This window comes from Populus nigra, chromosome 2 (assembly GCF_951802175.1).
Source record: "Populus nigra chromosome 2, ddPopNigr1.1, whole genome shotgun sequence".
Taxonomy (NCBI): Eukaryota; Viridiplantae; Streptophyta; class Magnoliopsida; order Malpighiales; family Salicaceae; genus Populus; species Populus nigra.
In genome coordinates this window covers 2,074,107-2,093,326 of record NC_084853.1, presented here as the reverse complement: position 1 = coordinate 2,093,326, position 19,220 = coordinate 2,074,107, and the positions used below count along the sequence as shown (strand labels likewise).

The window sequence follows — 19,220 nt, the reverse complement described above, 5'->3', positions numbered from 1 at the left end:
CCGAAACTGAGTCTTCTGCACAGAATGAGCATTCGCTGCCAATTGTGTGTTATGCAACGAAATTGTGATTCGCTGCCCAAACTGTCTCCGCTGCAGCGAATTAGCATTCGCTGCCAAAACTGAGTTGTCTGCAGCGAATTTGTCATTTGCTGCCGAAACTGTGTCAGCTGCAGCGACTTAGCACTCACTGCCGAATTGTGTGTTGTGCAGCCAAATTGTGATTCGCTGCCGAAACTGAGTCTTCTACAGAGAATTAGTAATTGATGCCGAATTGTATGTTGTGCAGAGAAATTTTTATTCGCTACCGAAACTGTGTCAGCTGCAGCGAATTAGCATTCGCTGCCGAAACTAAGTGGTCTGCAGCGAATATGTCATTCGTGGCGAAAACTGAGTCTTCTCCAGCGAATTAGCATTCGCTGCCGAATTGTGTGTTGTGCAGCAAAAGGGTGATTCCGTGCCGAAACTGAGTCTTCTGCACAGAATGAGCATTCGCTGCCGAATTGTGTGTTATGCAACGAAATTGTGATTCGCTGCCCAAACTGTCTCCGCTGCAGCGCATTAGCATTCGCTGCCAAAACTGAGTTGTCTGCAGCGAATTTGTCATTTGCTGCCGAAACTGTGTCACTTGCAGCGACTTAGCACTCACTGCCGACTTGTGTGTTGTGCAGCCAAATTGTGATTCGCTGCCAAAACCGAGTCTTCTACAGAGAATTAGCATTCGCTGCCGAATTGTGTGTTGTGCAGCGAAATTGCTATTCGCTACCGAAACTGTGTCCGCTGCAGCGAATTAGCATTCGCTGCCAAAACTAAGTTGTCTGTAGCGAATTTGTCAATCGCGGCGGAAACTGAGTCTTCTCCAGCGAATTAGCATTCGCTGCCGAATTGTGTGTTGTGCAGCAAAAGTGTTATTCGCTGCCGAAACTGTGTCGGCTGCAGCGAATTAGCATGCGGTTCCGAAATGTGTGTTATGCACCGAAATTGTGATTCGCTGCCAAAACTGTCTCCGCTGCAGCGAATTAGCATTCGCTGCCAAAACTGAGTTGTCTGCAGGGAATTTATCATTCGCTGCCGAAACTGTGTCAGCTGCAGTGAATTAGCATTCACTGCCGAATTGTGTGTTGTGCAGCAAAATTATGATTCGCTGCCGAAACTGAGTCTTCTACAGAGAATTAGCATTCGCTGCTGAATTGCGTGTTGTGCAGCGAAATTTTTATTCGCTGCCGAAACTGTGTCGGCTGTAGGGAATTAGGATTCACTGCCGAATTGTGTGTTGTGCAGCAAAATTGTGATTCCTTGCCGAAATTGACTCTTCTGCAGAGAATGAGCATTCGGTGCTCAAATGTGTGTTATGCACCGAAATTGTGATACGCTGCCAAAATTGTCTCCGCTGCAGCGAATTAGCATTCGCTGCCAAAACTGAGTTGTCTGCAGTGAATTTGTCATTTGCTGCCGAAACTGTGTCAGCTGCAGCGAATTAGCATTCACTGCCGAATTGTGTGTTGTGTAAAATTGTGATTCGCTGCCGAAACTGAGTCTTCTACAGAGAATTAGCATTCGCTACCGAATTATGTGTTGTGCAGCGAAATTTTTATTCGCTGCCGAAACTGTTTCGGCTGCAGTGAATTAGGATTCACTGCCGAAACTGAGTTGTCTGCAGTGAATTTGTGATTCGCTGCCGAAACTGAGTCTTCTGCAGCGAATGAACATTCGCTTCCGAATTGTGTGTTGTGCAGCAAAACTGTGATTCGCTGCCGAAACTGAGTCTTCTGCAGAGAATGAGCATTCGGTGCCGAAATGTGTGTTATGCACCGAAATTGTGATTCGCTGCCAAAACTGTCTCCGCTGCAGCGAATTAGCATTCACTGCCAAAACTGAGTTGTCTGCAGCGAATTTGTCATTCGCTTCCGAAACTGTGTCAGCTGCAGCGAATTAGCATTCACTGCCGAATTGTGTGTTGTGCAGCAAAAATTGTGACTCGCTGCCGAAACTGAGTGTTCTACAGAGAATTAGCATTCGCTGCCGAATTGTGTGTTGTGCAGCGAAATTGTTATTCGCTGCCGAAACTGTGTCGGCTGCAGCGAATTAGCATTCGCTGCCACAACTAAGTTGTCTGTAGCGAATTTGTCAATCGCGGCAGAAACTGAGTCTTCTCCAGCGAATTAGCATTCGCTGCCGAATTGTGTGTTGTGCAACGAAATTATGATTCGCTGCCAAAACTGTCTCCGCTGCAGCGAATTAGCATTCGCTGCCAAAACTGAGTTGTCTGCAGGGAATTTGTCATTGGCTGCCGAAACTGTGTCAGCTGCAGCGAATTAGCATTCACTGCCGAATTGTGTGTTGTGCTGCAAAATTGTGATTCGCTGCCGAAACTGAGTTTTCTACAGAGAATTAGCATTCGCTGCTGAATTGCGTGTTGTGCAGTGAAATTTTTATTCAATGCTGAAATTGTGTCGGCTGCAGGGAATTAGGATTCACTGCCGAATTGTGTGTTCTGCAGCAAAATTATGATTCCTTGCCGAAATTGACTCTTCTGCAGAGAATGAGCATTCGGTGCCGAAATGTGTGTTATGCACCGAAATTGTGATTCGCTGCCAAAACTGTCTCCGCTGCAGCGAATTAGCATTCGCTGCCAAAACTGAGTTGTCTGCAGGGAATTTGTCATTCGCTGCTGAAACTGTGTCAGCTGCAGCGAATTAGCATTCACTGCCGAATTGTGTGTTGTGCAGCAAAATTATGATTCGCTGCCGAAACTGAGTCTTCTACAGAGAATTAGCATTCGCTGCTGAATTGCGTGTTGTGCAGCGAAATTTTTATTCAATGCTGAAATTGTGTCGGCTGCAGGGAATTAGGATTCACTGCCGAATTGTGTGTTCTGCAGCAAAATTATGATTCCTTGCCGAAATTGACTCTTCTGCAGAGAATGAGCATTCGGTGCCGAAATGTGTGTTATGCACCGAAATTGTGATTCGCTGCCAAAACTGTCTCCGCTGCAGCGAATTAGCATTCGCTGCCAAAACTGAGTTGTCTGCAGGGAATTTGTCATTCGCTGCCGAAACTGTGTCAGCTGCAGCGAATTAGCATTCACTGCCGAATTGTGTGTTGTGCAGCGAAATTGTTATTCGCTGCCGAAACTGTGTCGGCTGCAGCGAATTAGCATTCGCTGCCACAACTAAGTTTTCTGTAGCGAATTTGTCAATCGCGGCAGAAACTGAGTCTTCTCCAGCGAATTAGCATTCGCTGCCGAATTGTGTGTTATGCAACGAAATTGTGATTCGTTGCCAAAACTGTCTCTGCTGCAACGAATTAGCATTCGCTGCCAAAACTAAATTGTCTGCAGCGAATTTGTCATTGTGCAGCAAAAGGGTGATTCGCTGCCGAAACTGTGTCGGCTGCAGTGAATTAGGATTCACTGCCGAAACTGAGTTGTCTGCAGCGAATTTGTGATTCGCTGCCGAAACTGAGTCGTCTGCAGCGAATGAACATTCATTGCCGAATTGTGTGTTGTGCAGCAAAATTGTGATTCGCTGCTGAAACTGAGTCTTCTGCAGAGAATGAGCATTCGGTGCCGAAATGTGTGTTATGCGACGAAATTGTGATTCGCTGCCAAAACTGTCTCCGCTGCAGCCAATTAGCATTCGCTGCCAAAACTGAGTTGTCTGCATCGAATTTGTCATTTGCTGCCGAAACTGTGTCAGGTGCAGCGAATTAGCATTCACTGCCGAATTGTGTGTTGGCAGCAAAATTGTGATTCGCTGCCGAAACTGAGTCTTCTCCAGAGAATTAGCATTCGTTGCCGAATTGTGTGTTGTGCAGCGAAATTGTTATTCGCTGCCGAAACTGTGTCGGCTGCAGCGAATTAGCATTCACTGCCGAATTGTGTGTTGTGCAGCCAAATTGTGATTCGCTGCCGAATTGTGTGTTGTGCAGCGAAATTGTTATTCTATGCCGAAACGGAGTCTTCTTCAGCGAATTTGCATTCGCTGCCGAAACTGAGTCTTCTGCAGAGAATGAGCATTCGCTGCCGAATTGTGTTTGTTCAGCAAAATTGTGATTCGCTGTCGAAACTGTGTCAGCTGCAGCGAATTAGCATTCGCTGCCGAAATTGAGTTGTCTGCAGCGAACTTGTGATTGGCTGCCGAAACTGGGTCTTCTTTAGCATTCGCTGCCGAATTGTGTGTTGTGCAGCGAGAGATGATTCGCTGCCGAAACTGTGTCGGTTGCAGCGAATTAGCATTCGCTGCCGAAACTAAGTTGTCTGTAGCGAATATGTCATTCACGGCGGAAACTGAGTCTTCTCCAACGAATTAGCATTCACTGTCGAATTGTGTGTTGTGCAGCAAAAGGGTGATTCGCTGCCGAAACTGAGTCTTCTGCAGCGAATTAGCATTCGCTGCTGAATTGTGTGTTGTGCAGCGAAAATATGATTAGCTGCCGAAACTGTGTCGGGTGCAGCGAATTAGCATTCGCTGCCGAAACGGAGTCTTCTTCGGCGAATTTGCATTCGCTGCCGAAACTGAGTCTTCTGCAGAGAATGAGCATTCGCTGCCGAATTGTGTTTGTTCAGCAAAATTGTGATTCGCTGCCGAAACTGTGTCAGCTGCAGCGAATTAGCATTCGCTGCCGAAATTGAGTTGTCTGCAGCGAACTTGTGATTGGCTGCCGAAACTGAGTCTTCTTTAGCATTCGCTGCCGAATTGTGTGTTGTCCAGCGAGAGATGATTCGCTGCCGAAACTGTGTCGGTTGCAGCGAATTAGCATTCGCTGCCGAAACTAAGTTGTCTGTAGCGAATATGTCATTCACGGCGGAAACTGAGTCTTCTCCAACGAATTAGCATTCACTGTCGAATTGTGTGTTGTGCAGCAAAAGGGTGATTCGCTGCCGAAACTGAGTCTTCTGCAGCGAATTAGCATTCGTTGCCGAATTATGTGTTGTGCAGCGAAAATATGATTCACTGCCGAAACTGTGTCGGGTGCAGCGAATTAGCATTCGCTGCCGAAACGGAGTCTTCTTCAGCGAATTTGCATTCGCTGCCGAAACTCAGTCTTCTGCAGAGAATGAACATTCGCTGCCGAATTATGTGTTGTTCAGTAAAATTGTGATTCGCTGCCGAAACTGTGTCAGCTGCAGCGAATTAGCATTCGCTGCCGAAACTTTTATACTCTATCTTTCTACCTTAGGACATTGAGGACAATGTCTCGTTTTGGTTGGAGGGAAAGGGTAATAGTTGACAAAAAAACTAACTTACTAACTTTTTTTTTTGCTATTATTAAAACCATTTGACAAAACTGTTATTAGGGTGACAAAGTAAGGAGGAATTTTATTGACTCTGGAGACGCATCTTAGTAAATATTTTTATCAAGGTCTATCAAAATACTTCTTGAAATATTCAGGTTTACAAACTCTCGCATTATTATCACTTGATTCTGCTCATATACTCATTTAACAAGTATTCTTAAACCTTCATTTTCACACACACACTTTAACATATGATTGTGGGTTGCACATTGGATTATTACATTATTTATGGTCTTTTGTTAAAGGTAACAACTAAGGGAAAGGGATAGTATATAATTTGAAAAAAAAAACAAATTGATAATATTGATGATAATAAAAATGTAGATAATATTGGTTACATAGCCTCTCTAACCTAAGCAATTAAGCCCGAAGGGGTGTTCTAACACCTAATACCCTAAAGTCAACTGACTTGAGAGCTAATGGCCCAGTAATGGGTTAAGGAGAGAAGCTTAAGGGAATCAAACATTGCACTATCTACGTATCAGTATCTGCAACCCGAGTTACTAAGCTCATAGGGGTGTCTCAACACCTAATGCTCTAAGACAAACTGGTTTGGGAGTCATTAGTCGAAAGCTCGTTACATGGGTTAAAGATGCATTATGTTTTAAGTTATCTGTATATCTATTAAAAAAAAGAAAAAAAATTATCCTAACCCAAGGAAGTTAACCTTAGAAAAACATTAGAACAAAATATTGTTTTCTTCCAATGAAATCCTCATCATCTATGTTTTCATACATTGAGCACATAAAAAGAAGGTTTATTAATATCTTCTTTCAACAGTAATAAGTGCCATTTTTGAGTTGAAATGGTAGCAACAACGGAGAAGTCAGAATCTATCCTGCAGCCCAGACATTGTTTAGTGTTCAGTTCATATCTCGAGTTCTAGAAGTCCAAATATGCCGATTCTTGTTTTGTTGGAAAGCTGAGACAATTTTCCAGAACTTATATAAGGACTATCTATTCAAATTCTGATGTTAGCAATGACATTTTCTGCAGACAAGAAGATAAAGATTGTTACCAAGTCAAGAGGTGGCCATCCACTCAACAATTAGTCATCAAATCAATAGTTCTGAATTTTAGCCTATAAAAGGAGGCATTTGCCATGCATTTAGGCATCTTGGTTTTCAGATCAAGATCATGCTCTTTATTTCTTTCTTTATATTTTTTTAATGTTTAAGTTTTATTTCATGTTATATTTTCCTTAATCTCTTGTTTATGCTTTTCATTTCCTTTACTATACTTATGTTCTTATGTTGTTTATTTATGTTTCTCTTCTTCATTATGTTTAGCTAAGTTTATTATGTCAAGGTGAAAAGGTTACACTAATGGTGTAAGAATAAGTATAGTTTAAACTCCACATGGACTTTAATGTTTGATACTAGCATGTTTTGTATTTGTTATCTTATTCACTCTTAATACTTTGCTTGTTAAATGATTAATGTAGATTTATGTTGTATAACTCTTGGTACAACATAAATGAACTGTTACTGTCTAGACATTGAACTCTTATTGTCCAACCGTTGCTGTTTGAACTGTTGGTGTCCAACGGTTGATGTCCAACAGATGCTATTTGAACTGTTGTTGTCCAACCGTTGTTGTTTGAATTGTTGTTGTCCGATAGTTGTTGTCCAATAGTTGCTGTTTAAACACTCATTAGATTTTTAACTATATATAGAGTTCTAGAACTCCATTTTAAGTGAAATTAATCTCGTTGAAAAGCTAAGACATGAGGCTATAAGTTCTCTAAAGGAAGGAGAACCCACTTTTGCCTCCAAGATAGTCAAAATTTCTCATTAACTAATCAGTCCTACTGCCCTATAGAATCAGTCATGACTCAGTCTCGGTTGGTAACCCATAACTGGAGTTCTACATCTCCAAATTGAGCAAGACTAGTTTCCTTGGTTAGTTAACATCCAAATCTATAATTTCTATGAGGAACCCGACCCTCATTCCCTCATCCTTTTACTTGAAATCTCATTGAAAGTCAGGAGACAAGTTTGTTCAGATTCGTCACCCCCTTCCCTTCACACAATACTTTCATAAACGACATACCACACATGAATTAACTTAATTTTAACAATAAGTACTTTTTCCCCAATTCATGTCTAGAAACCCTAACCTATAATTCAATATCAAGGCATCAATTCATTATCGAATTGAAAATTAATTTTTAAGATCATGTTTAGAACACTTTTCTCGGTACGAATTAAGATTTTGATCTTCAACTAGTTAAAGATTTTCAACTCCCTTCTTTTTTTTCTTCTTGTTTAATTTCTTGTTAATCCCTTGCTCACAAGTGTTTATCCCATCTATAAACCCTTAATCTTGGATAGGTTCTTGAAATTTTAGTGTTTCTCTCTTGATTTTGCAAGAATGGGTATAAAACTCTCTATTTTCTCTCCGTATGGTTCCTGCAGATTTTTTGGTGAGGAGAGAGTATTTATACTGCCATAAGACTCTAATGATGGGAACTTTCTTATTACGAAGTTCTTTCTCGCCCCAATCAAGAATCTTTATTGGTCTCACCTTAAGTGTTAAGTCTTATTTTACCTCCATTGGCACTTGAGGTAACACTCTTGAAGGGTCTACATCGACTTTTCACAGCAAAGAAACATGAAATACATTGTGAGGGCAAGTTTATGTCATATGCTACAAGTCCGATACATTTTTGGATTTCAAATGGTCCGATGAACCTCGGAGCTAACTTCCCCTTCATGCTGAATCTCAGCATATGCTTCCATAGAGCTATCTTCAAGAATACTTTATCTCCAGGATAAAATTTGTAACAACCTGGCTTTTCTAGCCCAAAACAATAGTAATTTTTTTTTTTACTTGACACACATGGTGCCGGTAATTGGCGAACCTGACCCCTCACATCATCAAAATACGATCCATACAATCATCATTTCATTTAAAAGTGAATCTTACATAAACACATAATATTATGGTTGCATGATTAGAAGTTCATATTAAAAATATACATACAAAAACATGAGTTTGCATTCCTATCCTACTAATAGCCATTACGAATTTAAACAAAAGGATCTAATAAAAGTTATATGTTCAGTACATTGATTCATACAAAATACATTGTGATTTAGAATGCATCTACATGATTCCTTGCAAAAGTAGGTTCCCGTGTATTGGGTTTCCTAGACATCTCGTTGTTGTGATGTCCCTGCTGTAGTACAAAACATTTAAGAGAATGCACTTACTTAATAATAATAATAATGATAATTAAACGGTCTGGCAGTTAAATGAAGTATTAACATTTATAGTTTCTTCATGTACTTGGTATAAACAACTTGTAGTACATATAGATGCACCAATTCTTGTAATCAACCATAATCTTAAACCTGGCTATCCTCTTAAGGCATCATTTGCTGAGGTTAACCGTTCACTCATCCCGGTCATCCACTTCAGATGCCATTAGCCAAAGCTAATTAATTGTTCGTCCCAGTCATCCACTTCAGATGCCATTAGCCGAAGCTAATCAATCGTTTGTCTCGGTCATCCACTTCGGATGCCATTAGTTGAAGCTAATCAATCGTTTAATTGTTCGTCCCAGTCATCCACTTTGAATGCCATTAGCCAAAGCTAATCAATCATTTGTCCTGGCCATCCATTCGAATGCCATTAGCCGAAGCTAATCAATCGTTCATCTTGGCCATCCATTCGGATGCCATTAGTCGAAGCTAATCATTCATTTGTCAACATTTAAGCGTTCAACAATCTAATATCTGTTCTAACGCAATATGATAACATTCATGATAAACTATTTTATTATTCAATGTATGAAAAAGGAAGGTGCAAGTCACCTACCTGCTCCACCTGCGAGTTGTTCTGGTCTTGACAATGGTCCAATTTCGACCGCACCACCTAAAACATCAATTGTCACAAATCAGTACATGGGTATCTTTGAATCACATTCGTCACCACACTTATTTCAAGCGTTCATATGTTCACATTCAAGTGTCTGAAATTTTACATCATCATACCATGAAATTGTTACTAGCATTTAAGTCATTTCAGCCTAGGAGGCCTATTGTACAAATTGGCAGCAAAAACTGGTTTGCTGTAGGTGGCTCAATTTCGCCAGGGAATGTTAATTCACTGCAGCTGAGACAGTTTCGGCAGCGAATCTGTGATTCGCTGCAGATGACACAGTTTCGGCAGCGACTCACAGTTTCGTTGCAAACAACTCAGTTTTGATAGCGAATGTTAATTCACTGCAGCCGACACAGTTTCGGTATCAAATCACAATTTTGCTGCTAAACACCCAATTCGGTAGTGAATATTAATTCGCTGCAGCCGACAGAGTTTCGGCAGCGAATCACAATTTCGCTGCTGAACACCCAATTCGGTAGTGAATGTTAATTCGCTGCAGCCGACACAGTTTCCACAGCGCTGCTGAACACCCAATTCGGCAGGGAATGTTAATTCGCTGCAGCCGACACAGCTTCGGCAACGAATCACAAATTCGCTGCAGAACACGCCATTCAGCAGCGAATGCCAATTCGCTGCGGACGACACAGTTTCGACAGCGAATCACAATTTCGCTGCAAAGCACACGATTCGGCAGTGACTGTTGACTCGCTGCAGACGAACAACTTTGGCAGCGAATCACAATTTCGGTGTAGACGACTCAGTTTTGACAGCGAATGCTAACTCGCTGCAGCCGACACAGTTTCGGCAGCGAATCACAATTTCGCTGCAGAACACACCATTCGGCAGCAAATGCTAATTCGCTGCAAATGACACAGTTTCGATAGTGAATCACAAATTCGTTGCAGAACACGCCATTCAGCAGCAAATGCCAATTTTCTGCGGACGACACAGTTTCGACAACGAATCACAATTTCACTGTAGAACACATGATTCGGTAGTGAATGTTAATTTGCTACAGACGACACATCTTCGGCAGCGAATCATAATTTCACTGCAGAACACACAATTCAGCAGTGAATGCCAACTCGCTGCAGCCGACACAGTTTTTGTAGCGAATGCTAACTCGCTGCAGCAGACATAGTTTCTGCACCGAATGCTAATTCGCTGCAGACAACTCACATTTTGGCATGAACACACACCTCACATGCTGTAACAATCCCAACATATCAACTGTCACTAAGTTCCAGCAGAACACACACACATTGAAACCATCAATTTCAGTATATACTCTTTCAACAATTCCCAGCAGGACACACATATTGAAACCATCAATTTCACACATAATCTTTCAATAATTCCAGCAGAACACACACACACATGCATGCTGGCCAACCCTATAGTTAAAGCCAGCCTTCTACCATGATTTATTATTTCCATTTTATTCATTTTTCTTTGTTAGATGTTCTGAAATTGGCTTCATTTCATTTCTGTTTCCTTGTCCTCCTAGTTAATTTCAGTTTCCTTCATAGCTAGCTTAGGTCTTAGGTCAATTTTTCTTAGGGTCTTCTTCTTCATTTTCGGTTTTGGGTCTTAAGGAGAAGAGGAAGGGAGTTTCATGACCCATACCTTTCGAATCTAACTAAGTTTGAGGAAGGTTTAACACTACTATTTCTCTTCTCCTACTGGTTCTCCTCCTCCTCCTTCCTCTCATGTTTTCTAGCCCCCTTTTCCTTTCCCTTTAGGTAGCTGTCCAATCTTCTCTCAAGGTCTCATCTTTCCCTCACACGTTCACAAGGCACTCTCTACTGGTTTGGTTTAGGTTTCTGTTAGGAAAGAGGAAGGGAAGAGCGACATGCAGCTGCTAGAGACAACTTTGGGAAGAGGATGGGTCATCCTCTCTCTCCTTCTTGTATTTATACTCCCCATTAAATGAGGTGGGTTGTTTGGGGTTGGTTTAGATGTGTTCTTATCCTTGTTTTGGTCTATCTAAAACTGGTTTTACCCTTCCCTCCCAGCTCCTTAAGTTAATTAATTTTAATTTTTTTGTAAAAAAATAAAAACTGCGTCACTGTCAATTCAGAAATTGGCAGCGAAAACTGCGTCGCTACCGATCAAGAAACCGAGTCATCAATTCTATCTATATATATATATATTTTTTTTTTCTTTTAGGTGTTTACAAAATTCAAGTGGTCTTCTTCTAATATCTGCAAACTTTTTCTGTCTATCCTGAGCCACCTTCATTCGATCCTTGATAATCCTCACTTTTTTAGTAGTGATTTGTACTAGTTCTGCCCCATACAACTTTCTATCCCCAACTTCTTCCCAGCACAAGGGTGTCCTAAACTTTCTACCATAAAGAGCTTCAAATGAGGCCATTCCAATTATTGACTGATAATTGTTATTATATGTGAATTCTACTAGTGACAGGTGCTCCTCCCAATTTCCACCAAATTCCAAAGCACATGTCCTTAGTAAATCCTCTAAGATCTGAATAACTCTCTCAGATTGGCCATCAGTCTATAAATGAAAGGTAGTACTGATACTCAAATTTGTTCCTAAGGCACGTTGTATGCTCAACCAAAGACGTGAAGTAAATCTTGGATCTCGATCTGAAACAATTGATATTGGAACTCCAAGAAGCCTCACAACTTTGTTCACATACATCTTAGCCAACTTGTCAACTAGATTTGTCATCTTTACTAGTAGGAAAAGGGCAGCCTTAGTTAGTCAATCCACAATGACCCAAATTGCATAATTTCCCCTTTTCATCTGGGTAGTCCTGACACAAAGTCCATTATGATCATCTCCCACTTCCACTCATGGATTGGTAACGGTTGTAACAGCCCTGCCGGCTTTCGGTGTTCTACTTTTACTTGCTGGCAAATACTATATTTTGCCACGTAGCCAGCCACTTCTTTCTCTTATTTGGCCAATAGTAGTACTGTTTTAGATCATGGTACATCTTAGTACTACTTGGATGTACAGTGAACTTAGACTCATGGGCCTCTCGTAGTAACCTTTGTTTAAGGGTTTTGTTGTCAGGCACATACATACATCTCCCCAACATCACTATTCCATCATCACCCATTCGAAAAAGAGTTTCACCCCCCAATTCCAGTTTGATTCTTAGTTTTGACACTTTATCATCAAGCTGTTGTGCCTTTAATATTTGCTCTCGATATCCTGACTTCACCCTTAATTGAGCCATTAGAGATCCTTCCGAACTCACATTTAATACTGCCCCCAATCTCTTTAGCTCACTCATGGTTTTCTCATTCCAAATCACTGGTCCACCGCTAATCGACTTGTCTTTACGGCTGAGAGCATCCGTGACTACATTCGCTTTTCCTGAACGATAATCTATAATAAAGTCATAATCTTTAATTAATTCTACCCATCTTCGTTGTCGTATGTTCAACTCCTTCTGCGACATCAGATATTTAAGGCTCTTATGATCCGTGAAAATTTGAACTTGGGATCCGTATAAGTAGTGCCTCCATACTCGTAAGGCAAAAACTACTATTGCCAATTCTAAGTAATGAACTAGGTAGTTGATTTCATGAGTCTTTAGTTGTCTCGATGCATAGGCAACTACTTTTACATGCTGTATTAGGACACAACCCGGTCCTTTTCTTGAGGCATCACTATAAACTACAAAGCCTTCTGTTCCAAATGGAAGGATTAGTACAGGGGTAGTAATAAGCCTTCTCTTCAATTTTTGAAAGCTCTCATTGCACTCCTTTGACCACTCCTATCTTATGTTCTTCCTGGTGAGTCATGTCAATGGAGTTGTTTTTGTTGAAAACCCTTCGATAAACCTTTTATAATACCCTGTCAATTCGAGAAAATTATGAATTTCAGTTACCGTAGTAGACCTTTCCCATCTCAGAACTGCTTCCACCTTCTGAGGGTCCATAAAAATGCCTTTTGAAGACACTACATGCCCTAAATAGGTAACTTCTTTGAAACAGAAGTCACATTTATCCAACTTCGCATACAGCTGGCGGCTCCTCAGAGTCTATAGTGTATGTCTTAGGTGTTGTTCATGCTCCTCATAGGATTTGGAGTAAACCAAGATGTCATCGATGAATACAACGACAAACTTATCAAGGTATGGTTGGAATACTCTGTTCATTAAATCCATAGAAAGTGCTGGAGCATTAGTTAATCCAAAGGGTAGCACCAAGAACTCAAAGTGTCCATAACGAGTTCTGAAGGCAGTTTTTGGCACATCTTGCCTTTTGATTCGCATTTGGTAGTATCCTGATCTTAAATCAATCTTTGAGAATACTTTAGCACCCTTCAACTGATCGAACAAATCATCTATCCGCGGAAGCGGATATCTATTCTTTACCGTCACTTTATTCAGCTGACGCTAATCTATGCAAAGCCTCAACAATCCATCTTTCTTCTTCACAAATAATACGGATGCCCCCCAAGGTGAGTTGCTTGGTCGTATGAACCCTTTATCTAAGAGCTCCTGTTATTGAATTTTCAACTCATCCAATTCTTTCGAGGCCATTCTATATGGTGGTTGGGCTACAAGAGACACCTCAGGTAATATGTCGATGGTGACTTCAACTTTTCTTTGTGAGGGTAGTCCTGACAATTCTTCCGGAAATATGTTCGGAAATTCCCTCACAATTGGAATGTCAGACAGTCCTATTTTACCCTTTTTTGAATTTATCACATAGGCAAGGTATGGTGTACAACCTTTCTTTAGCACTTTTCATGCATCCATAACCGAGATTATATTTGTTAAGTTGGAAATTCTCTCCCCCTTAAAGACCATTGTTTCACCCTTAGCCCTTTGGAAGGTTACTGTTTTTGTAAAGCAGTCTAGACGAGCCTTATTTTTGCCCAACCAATTCATACCTAGAATTATATCAAAATCACTTAATTCTAGGGGTATTAAATCTACTTCTAGTTCACACCCCTTCGAATACAACATTTGTTTCCACAGTTTCACCCAAAGGTGTCCTAATAATAAATCCTTTTTCTACCCTTTTTGTTTCCTTACTCAAATTGATTACATTTTTAGCTATAAAGGAGTGAGTGGCACCAGAATCAAACAAAACAAGCATTTGATAGTCATTCATTTCCAGCATACCTGCCACCACATCTGATGTTGCTCTGACATCCTCCTCGGTCATATGGAAAACCCTTGATCCCTTTCATTTTGCACTCTGGGTCGCCCCCTATTTAGGTTAGCTCCTGACTGAGTCGACCTTCCTGGCCTGTTTATTATGATGGACTGCTGATGACACTAACTTTGCTGCCTATGTCTCTGAGGCTGTTCAATGTTCATTCCCTTTTAAAGTGACCCTTCTCACCACAATGATGATATCCTCTTCCCAAGTACTGGCAGATTTTCCACTTATGACCTTCTCCTCGGCATATATAGCATCGTCCAGGAGAACCTAAACAACTCTCGGGGTGTCTTTGTTCTCACTAAGCACATCGAGGGTAGACAATTTCCTTTTGATCATTGTGACCCCTCACAGCTATAGCCCTGGAGCGGGTCTGACCTCTTCTTGACTTCCCACCGAAATCCTATCGGAAGCTAGTTGATGTCCCCCCTTTCTTTTTGAATTGAAGGAACTGTTTGCCTCTACCTTTCTTTGGAAGTGGTGGTGTGCCTAAAAATTCCATATCCTTTTGTTTTCCTGCACCCTCGTGACTCTGTTGGCCTTCTTCCATACAAGCCTTCAAGGCCTATGCTGCTTCAATCAGTTCCCTTACTGTCTTGAATTGTAAAGCAATCAACTTTCTGCTTCAATTATTATCTGAAGCCATCCCTTAACTTTTCTATCATGTATTGTTCTGATGGGACATAATGTGGTGTGAATAGTGAGAGGTCATGAAATCATCTCTCGTATTCGAGTACTGACATTCCCTCCTGTCTCAAGGCTAGGAATTCATGTTCCTTCATCTTCCGATGATATTTGGAGTAATATTGATTCTCAAACTCTGTGTTAAAATGGTTCATAACCCATTTCTATCATACTTTTCACCAAATGAACTAGATGTACCACGTCATTAGTAGTTGTAGCTGCTTCTAAAATGGTTGGTATGATGGGTGCAGGTGGGGGTGTTGGCATAGGAGTGGCAGCATTAGCCATACCTTCTATTACTGCTTTGACTAGCTAGGCTAGGAGCATCAGATCAACATAAGAAACAGATGGCCCTGCAAATGTAGTATGAGGGGGCTCCTCTACTCGTTCCCATGGGGCTGACATGGTCAGTCGAACATCCCTAGTTTGCCTGTCTAATTTGAGGCCCCATCGATTCTTCATGCCCTGCTTAAGTTGATACTAGTGGTGCATGTGAAGCAGTATCTTCCAAAGGGCTTTCCTCTTGCCCCTTGAAAAAGTCTATATCTCTATTGCCCCTCCCTATAGAGGTTAGATCTGTTCTAATCTCTTGGTGGGTACGTACCATCCTGCAATAAATTAATGAACATCTACAACCTCTTTTGAATTCTTCCGAGGATCCATACCAAGGCTCTGATACCAAATGTAACGAACCCGACTGTACGACTTGCTCAATGTTAAAAGATCCCAACATATTCTCTTAATTTGATGATTTTTTTTAAATCTACCAAAAGTTCGGCAGAGTTTCATTTGTATTTAAGACATCCCAACTTATCGACTACTATCAATTTACTCTATCAACCCATCATCACAAGGTCCCATAATTCCGGACCTTGTATCAATCATCATAATTCAACACCTCATACAATCCACACAATATATATGTGTGTGTGTGTGTATATAAATTACTCATTGGTATCAAAACCTACTAGGATCTGGGTAGGAATAGTGACATAAGAAACAAAACCCCTGCTTGAGGAAAACCTTAGTTTATAGGTGAATGGTACTGAATGGTGTAAGTCCCATTAAGTGATTAGGCAATAAACCCATATAACTTGCAGCCTGTTTTCTAAATTATCTTTTCAACCTATGGATTCTGTTTTTTATAGATCTACTTCTATTTCAGCTTCTTCTACATCTGAAACCTCTGAGAGTAAGAGGATTGTACAAAGTGAAGAAATAACTATTGAAGATTTTACAAAAAAACATTGATGATTGGAAAATTCCAAAAATTTCTCAAACATAGATTTATCAAAAATTAAAATATGATATTTTCAAAACAAATTTTACAATTAAAACTAAAGAACGGGATATTCAGCTTACAAAACCTTTTGAAACCATTGAACTCCTATCCTAAAAATCCATACAAGAACACCTAGCCAGAAACTACAAATATATTCATGTTGGTCTGGTCCAATCGGTATAAAACCCCTTACAAAAGAAGGTTTAAACACCTCCATTCTAGTTGTCCTTCGAGACGCTAGATTCCATAGTTTTCAGGACTCACTTCTTAGTTCTATTGAGTCTAGCCTCTGTAGCGGTCCAGTATCTTTTGACTATTATCCAAATATTACTATATCCCTCAAAGACAGAAACATTTTACAAAGCATGATACTGCAAAGCTAATCATTTATCAATCCTAGTCCTTCACTTCGGATGCAATTAGCCCAAGCTAATCATTTGTCAATCCTGGTCATCCACTTCGGATGCCATTAGACGAAGCTAATCATTTGTCAATCCTACCCATCAACTTAGGATGTCATTAGTGGAAGCCAATCATTTGTTCATCTCGTCATCCACTTGGGATGCCTTTAGCTGAAGCTAATCATTTGTCAATCTCGGTCCTCAACTTAGGATGCTATTAATCGAAGCTAATCATTTGTTCATGCCGATCATCCACTCGGGATACCATTAGCCGAAGCTAATCATTTGTCAATCCCGGTCATCCACTCGGGATGCCATTACCCGAAGCTAATAATTTATTTTGTCAATCCCGGTCATCCACTTAAGATGCCATTAGCTGAAGCTAATCATTTGTCCATCTCGGTCATCCACTTAAGATGCCATTAGCCGAAGCTAATTATTTGTCAATCCTACCTATCAATTTAGGATGTCATTAGTCGAAGCTAATCATTTGTCCTTCGCGGTCATCCACTTACGATGCCATTACCCGAAGCTAATCATTTGTCAATCCCGGTCATCAACTTAGGATGCTATTAACCGAAGCTCATCATTTGTTCATGTCGGTCATCCACTCGGGATACCATTAGCTGAAGCTAATCATTTGTCAATCCCGGTCATCCACTCGGGATGCCATTACCCGAAACTAATAATTTATTTTGTCAATCCCGGTCATCCACTTAGGATACCATTAACCGAAGCTAATCATTTGTCCATCTCGGTCATCCACTTAAGATGCCACTAGCCGAAGCTAATCATTTGTCAATCCTACCATCAATTTAGGGTGCCATTAGCCGAAGCCAATCATTTGTTCATCCCGTCATCCACTTGGGATGCCTTTAGCTGAAACTAATCATTTGTCAATCCCGGTCCTCAACTTTGGATGCTATTAACCGAAACTAATCATTTGTTCATCCCGGTCATCCACTAGGGATACCATTAGCCGAAGCTAATCATTTGTCAATCCTGATCATCCACTTTGAATGCCATTAGACGAAGCTAATATTTGTCAATCCCGGTCATCCACTTGAGATGCCATTAGCTGAAGCTAATCATTTGTTCATCTCGTTCATCCAGTTGGGATGCCTTTCGCTAAAGCTGATCATTTATCAATCCCGATCATCCACTTCGAATGCCATTAGCTAATATTTGTCAATCCCGATCTTCCACTTAGGATGCCATTAGACGAAGATAATATTTGTCAATACCGATCATCCATTTAGGATGCCATTAGTCGAAGCTAATCATTTGTCAATTCTGGACATCCACTTGGGATGCCATTATCCGAAGCTAATCATTTGTCAATCCTGGTCATCCACTTAGGATGCTATTAGATGAATCCAATCATTTGTTCACCCCGGCATCAACTTGGGATGCCTTAAGCCGAAGCTAATCATTTTTCAATCCCGGTCATCCACTTCGAATGCCATTAAATGAATCTAATATTTGTCAATCTAGATCATCCACTTGGGATGCCATTAGCCGAAGCTAATTATTTATCAATCCCGGTTATCCACTTGGGATGCCATTAGCCGAAACTAATCTTTTATTCATCCTGGTCATCCAATTGGGATGCCTTTAGCCGAACCTAATCATTTGTCAATCCCGGTCATCCACTTCGAATGCCATTAGAAGAAGCAAATATTTGTCAATCCTGATCATCCACTTGGGATGCCATTAGCCGAAGCCAATCATTTATCAATCCCAATCATCCATTTAGGATGCAATTAGCCGAAGTTAATCATTTGTCCATCATGGTCATCCATTTAGGATGCCATTAGCCGAAGCTAATCATTTATCCATCCCGGTCATCCACTTAGGATGCCATTAGTTGAAGCTAATCATTTGTCAATTTTGAACATCCACTTCGGATGCCATTAGCCAAAGCTAATCATTTATTAATCTTGGTCACCAACTTCGGATGCTATTATCCGAAGCCAATCATTTGTTCACCCCGGCATCCACTTGGGATGCCTTTAGCCGAAGCTAATCATTTCTTCATCCTATTCATCCAGTTGGGATGCCTTTAGCTGAAGCTGATCATTTGTCAGTCTTGAATATCCACTTCGAAAGCTAGTAAATGAATCTAATATTTTTCAATCCAGATCATCCACTTGGGATGCCATGACCCGAAGCTAATCATTTATCAATCCCAGTCATCCACTTGGGATGCCATTAGCTGAAACTAATCATTTGTCAATTCTGGACATCAACTTAGGATGCCATTAGTCGAAGCTAATTATTTGTTAATCGTGGTCATCTACTTGGGATGCCATTAGCCAAAGCTAATCATTTGTCAATCCCAGTCATCCACTCGCGATGCCATTACCCGAAGCTAATTTTTTATTTTGTCAATCCTAGTCATCCACTTTGAATGCCATTAGATGAAGCTAATATTTGTCAATCCCGATCATCCAGTTGGGATGCCTTTAGCTGAAGCTGATCATTTGCAAATCTCAATCATCCACTTCGAATGCCATTAA

At 40.8% G+C, this 19,220-nt stretch overlaps 1 pseudogene; it reads left to right on the top strand.

Annotated features, from left to right (window-relative positions):
- LOC133682451 (uncharacterized) overlaps positions 1-19,220 on the top strand; it is a 155,080-nt pseudogene that overhangs the window by 90,348 nt on the left and 45,512 nt on the right.